Source organism: Meriones unguiculatus, chromosome 7 (assembly GCF_030254825.1).
Source record: "Meriones unguiculatus strain TT.TT164.6M chromosome 7, Bangor_MerUng_6.1, whole genome shotgun sequence".
Taxonomy (NCBI): domain Eukaryota; kingdom Metazoa; phylum Chordata; class Mammalia; order Rodentia; family Muridae; genus Meriones; species Meriones unguiculatus.
In genome coordinates this window covers 64,146,539-64,152,913 of record NC_083355.1, presented here as the reverse complement: position 1 = coordinate 64,152,913, position 6,375 = coordinate 64,146,539, and positions in this window count along the sequence as shown.

The following is a 6,375-nucleotide window of genomic DNA, read 5'->3' as shown; positions in this document are numbered from 1 at the left end:
TTAATTTTTGAACTTTAGTTTCTTCAGCTAAAATTAGATACAGTAGTATTTCTGGGTAATATTATCACTCAAGAGGATGTGCATGGAGATTCTTGATAATCTATAGTTCATGATGCAAATCAAGGTTATTTGGTATTAGCATTTGTGATTCAAGGCATATCTATTGCAGCTCTAAAGCAACAATGCTTACTGTAAGCAGTATAAAAATATAAATTTTGTCATTTTTATACTTACTTCTCCTATTTCTCTGTATCTCTCTACTCTGTGTAGGAAGGTAATGTACAGCACAAGTTCTTCTACAAATGAAGGCTGAGGGAACGTTTATATGTTCTGCTCCCAGAAGGGTTATGTTTTGGCCTGCCTGAGTCATCACAATTGCTCTCTGTAGCACAGCCTCTTAGTTTTCTTCTGCCTTAGAAAATTAGTTTGTAAAGGATGATGCAGGCTAAATACAGTCAAATACAATTTTGAAAGTAGATGGCAAAATTAAGATTAAAAAACCCAGTTGTTATTCTGTTAGTAAATAACTTTACAGAATAAGTTGGGGGATGTTTATAATCCCACACTAACAACCCTGAAAATTGTATAGCTATTTCTTGGGGCAAGGAGAATTTGTAATCAAGCTGCTTGTGGGTGGGTGACTGGTCAGCTTGGAATCTTAGTCAAACAGAACCCACACCTACCATATTCCTTGCCAGTGTGGGCTGTTTTTGTTTTTAAGTAAATCTCAGCATCTTTGATACACTGCTGGGTAGAGTCTTTCAGAGGTCCTCTATGGTAGGCTCCTGTCCTGTTTCTTGTTTTGTCCTACTTCTAACCTCCATCCCGTTTGTCTTTCTAAGTGAGGATTGGTCATCTTACCCCGGGGTCCTCTTTCTTATTTAGCTCCTTTAGGTGTACAGATTTTAGTGTTTGTCCTGTCTTTTAGGTCTCGTATCCACTTGTAAGTGAGTATATACTATATGTATCTTTCTGCTTCTGGGATACCTCACTCAAGATGATCTTTTCTAGATCCAACCATTTGCCTGCAAATTTCATGTTTTTCTTGTTTTTAATTGCTGAGTAGTATTCCATTGTGTAAATGTACCACAATTTCTGTATTCATTCCTCTGTTGATGGACATCTGGGTTGTTTCCAGGTTCTAGCTATTACAAATAAAGCTGCTATAAACATGGTTAAACAAATGTCCTTGTTTGTGTACTTGAGCATAGTTTTGATATATGCCTAGGAGTGGTATAGCTGGCTCTTGAAGAAGCACTATTCCTAATTATCAAAGTTGTACAAGTTTACATTCCCACTAGCAATGGAGGAGGGTTCCCCTTTCTCCACAACCTCTCCAGCATGTGTTGTCACTTGAGTTTTTGATCTTAACCATTCTGAGGGCTATAAGGTGAAATCTCAGGGTCATTTTGATATGCATCTCCCTGATGGCTAAGGACATTAAACATCTTTAGGTGTTTCTTTGCCATTCTGTATTCCTCTAGAGAATTCTCTGTTTAGCTCGGTACCCCACTTTTTAATTGGATTACTTGATTTGTTGCATTTTAAATTCTTGAGTTCCTTGTACATTCTGGATAGTAGTCCTCTGTCAGATAGAGGGTTGGTGAAGATCCCTTCCCAGTCTGTAGGCTGTTGTTTCTCAGCTTTTAGGTCTAGGGAAATCCTTGAGTTTGGAGAAACAGTTGAATCAAAATCTATTCTTGCTGGTGAGGCAGTGTTTCACCCCACTTGTTAAGGTTTTCTTCTGTGTCCAGGCATCAAGAAGTTTTGTATTATCTTGTAAACCGTTTAAACTTAGCTACTTTGAAATGTAATAAACCAGCTTCTTTGTTGTTGTATTGATTATGTTTCAGGTTCTTGGTAGTGGTGATCCGTTCCATCATAAAGTGTTAAGCAACACTGATGAAATGGTTCAAGAGCTCATGAGTCACCAGTGGCCAGGCAGTCCTCACAGTTGTACTGTAGTTTGTGTATAATTGGTTTGGTCTGCAGGATATAACGTGAACCTGAGCACCTTGCAATTCTATTAGCTGTTTTATTGCTTTCAAATTTACTTCAAGATTAGCTGTGCTCTGACAGTCTGAAGAACATTTCAGTGCTGTAGAATAGCTAATGGGAGTCACTCATTTCTGCATTTTTTTCAGAAAGTGTTATACAGGATGATTGCTACCAATTCTACATAAGAAAATGATACCAAATATGACTGTATATGCCATTTTACATTTTTAAAAATTGAGATTGTATCATCATGTTCTCTAAATAACTTGGACTAGTGATGGGGGAAGCAATATTATATCCAATTTCTCTTTATAGGGGTAAATGACTTCTTAGTTCATGGTGTGTGTGTGTGTGTGTGTGTGTGTGTGTGTGTGTGTGTATGTTATTTTTCCTGGGAAAGGGAGGATCATTGGTATAATTGTGAAGGAGAAAAGTCAAGAAAGCCAAGAGAAAAAAAAATCTTTAGTTCGGTGTTCCAACTATCCTCATCCCAAGACAAGCATAATCCCACTGGAATATAGAGTAACTGGAACTCTTTTACCAGAGGTGTTGATTTAAGCTAATTAAAAGAATTATTTTATTTTGAATTATGTATATGTGAATGTGAGTGAAGGTGCCCCTGGAAGCAAAAAGAGGACACCATATTCTCTGGAGCTGGAGGTAGTTGTGAGCCATCTAATTTGAGTGCTGATAACCAAATTTGGGCCTTCAGCAAGAGTAGTACCTGCTCTTTTTTGAGGGGGAGTGGGGAGTGAAAACTTGCTAGTTCAGAGAGACAGAGAAAATACCCAGTTGACTTTCCTTTTCAGCTCAGGTCCAGATGGAAAAAACCCCAAAAGTCTCACTAGCTCTACTGACAGCCCAGGAGGAAAAGGAGGAGAACTCCAGGCCAAAGACTTGCTAGCTCAAAGCCCCAAAAGCCAGGGGGTTGAGGTGAGGAGCTGAAGCCTTAGCTAAAGCCAGAGCTTAAAAAGAAAAGCTCTTTTTCTACTTCTCCACAGTGTCTTAAATACCCCTTAACTCAAAGTCCCTCTTACTTTTTAATCCCTGTCAGTTGGTGTTTTTGCTCTACCTCTTGATCTAGTGTTAACTTTGTTAAACAGTGTACAAAAACCTCTTGGATTAAAGGTGCAGAGAAGGAAAATGCAGCCAGTTCGAATGAGACCTGATAAGCTAGGGTCAGATGGAAGTGGAAGAGGACCTCCCCTATCCATGTACTTGGAGAAAGGCATAGGAGAAGATGAGGGAGAAAGGGTGAGATTGGGAGGGGATGGGGATGGGGGAGCTTCAGCTTGGATACAAAGTGAATAAACTGTAATTAATATAAAAAATAAAAATAAAAAGAATAAGATGGAAAATTATTGCAGGATATTTGATCCCATCGTGAACTTCAATTTTGAATTGTAAAACCCTGTTTCTTGTTTAGTGTGGTGAGCCTTATCACACACCTTTAATCCAAGAGCATCTGTATCTGCTCTTAACCTCTGAACCATCTCAATACTCTGATTAAGATGACCTTATTAAAAATATGTACTTATTCTTTTACAATCTATTCACTTTTTATCCCAGCTGTAGCCCCCTTCCTTATCCCTTCTGAATCCTACCCTCTCTCCCTCTTCTCTCATGCGCCTCCCCCAGTCCAATGATAAGGGAAGTCCTCCTCCCCTTCCATCTGACCCTAGCCTAGCAGGTCTCATCAGGACTGGCTACATTGTCTTCTTCTGTGGCCTGGTAAGGATACACCCTCCAGAGAAAGGTGTTTAAAGAGCCAGCCACTGAGTTCATGTCAGAGACAGCCCCTGCTCCCCTTGCTAAGAAACCCAATTGGAGACTGAGCTCCCATGACCTCATGAGCACCCATGAGCTCTGAGGGGTTCTAGGTTATTTCCATGAATGGTCCTTGGTTGGAATACTATGCAGCATTAAAAACAAGGTAATCATGAAGTTTTCAGGCAAATAGTGGGAACTAGAAAAGGTCATCCTGAGTGTGGTATCCCAGAAGCAGAAAGACATACATGGTATATACTCACTTAAAAGTAGAAATTAGCCTTATAATATAGGATAAACATACTAAAATCTGTACACCTGAAGAAGCTAAGCAAAAAGGAAGACCCTGGGATGATGTTCAATCCTCATTCTGAAAAGCAAAGGGGATGGACATCAGAAGAGAGAGAAAACAGGAAACAAGACAGGAGCCTACCACAGAAGATCTCAGAAAGACTCTACCCAGCAAGGTATCAAAGCAGATACTGAGACTCGTTGCCAAATTTTGGGCAGAGTGCAGGGAGTCTTATGAAAGAAGGGGAGACTAGAAAGATCTGGAAGGGACAGAAGCTCCACAAGGAGAGTAACAGAACCAAAAAATCTGGGCCCAGGTATCTTTTCTGAGACTGATACACCAACCAAGGACCACACATGGAGATAAGCTGAACTTTTAAGAAGTAGTGTATATTAACCATGTTTGGGATAGGGAGGATGACAACATGGAGAGGAGAGGATAGAAAGAGACAGAATGGGCAATGTCAGTTTTGTTTGGGGTAGTTGGAGTTAGTATGGCAGCATCAAGAGGAGAGAGTATAAGAGTAGTAGGATTAGGCTATGGCTCACAACCTGGCAAAATAATTATGCTATGGTGTCACTGTTGCTTCTGTCATCATTTTTACTGTTATCAACATCCTCATCATCCCATCATTCACCTTTATCTTGTCCTCTCTCCCACTTTCACCTTCAACCTGCCATGTGGTATCTTGGTTCAGTAAATAAGGTAATAGAAAGGGAAAGGTCTTATCTATAGAATTGGAGGTGGATTTGATATTGGGCAGGTTGTATACTGAGAGGTGGTTGCTCTTGGGATTTGTATAGACCTCACACTCAACAGGGAGCTATGTGATACAGACAGACTTTGGGATTGTTAGAATGAAGGTAACTTCAGAGGATGAGGAGTTGGCTCGGTGGGTAATTTGACTTTTGTGCTTGCATGATGACCTGGATTATGATCTCCAGAATCTGTGAAAAGTTTGGGTGTGGTAGTTATGTCTGTAGTTCCAGAGCTGGGTGGTGGCAGAGACAGATGGGTCTTAAGGGCTTGTTAGTCATCCAGCACAGCCAAAACAGTGAGTTTTAGAGTCAGTGAGAGACCCTGTATCAAAACATGAGGTGGAAAGAGATAGACAGAGATTCTCAACATCAGCTTCTGGTCTCCACTGGTGTACCTTCATACACATGTGCACACACATGCATATATTAGATACACATAAAATAAATGAATAAATACAAGCCTACTTGATGCTTTCAGTATTTTTCTACACAGACAGGGAGAACTGAAAAAAATATACCTGGATGGAGGTTGAAAAATGTTAATTGATGATATGGAGAAGAAAAAGATGAACTGACAAAAGTTTAAGAAGAATCAGAAAGTTAATGATGGGAAATCATGAAATACCATTAGCAGAAAAAAGAAATTTTGTTTATTCTCATGCCTTGAATGGCTCCTGAAAATAGTGACAAAGGAGCTAATATGTCAAATAAGACTATCTAGGTCTCACAGGTCAGCATGTTGAGAGAATTTTGACTCCTTCTAGATGTTCAAAGTGTGTTACTGGATTGAGATATATGGTAAAGGAATAAACTCAGCAGTGGAAACATTCTGACTGGGATTAAGGAAGACTTTTCTGTTTTCTTGTGTGTGTGTGTGTTGTGTGCACACATGTGCAATAAAGTCACACATAAAAGTGAGGCACAAGACAGCTTACAAGAGTTGTTTGGTTCTTTCACTATGCTGGTTCTAGAAATCAATTGTATTAGGCTCCTTTACTTTTTGAGACAAATCTCTTCCTATGTAGTCCAAGCTGCTTTAAATTTACGCTTATTTTATCTCTGACTCTCAAGAAATGACCTTACATGTATGTGTCAATAAAAGGCTTTTTTTTAGATTTTTAAAAATTTAAAAATTTTTCTTTTTTTTTCTCTCTCTCTCTCTCTCTCGTGTGTGTGTGTGTGTGTATGTGTGTGTGTGTGTGTGTATGAGGTGCCTCCAGAGGCCAGAAAAATCATGGCAGATCCCCAGATGCTGGAGTTATAGGAGTTCTTGGACGTCTCAATCTGGGTGCTAGAAAATGAGCATTCTCTCTTTTCCTCCCTATCTCCCTCTTTTGTTTTTCTTCCTTCTTTGTATCTCACTATGTGGCCCAGGCTGACATGGAGCTTGTTATGTAGACCAGGTTATCCTCAGAAGGGCCGAGATTTTCCTGCCTCTGCCTCCCTCCTAAATGCTGTATTTATTGTCATGGGCACCGCATCTGAAAGGCTCATTAATAAAAAGGAAGTACTTGGGTGGAGTAAGGAAGCCTGATAGGGAAATTTCGGTAAAGAGAGCAG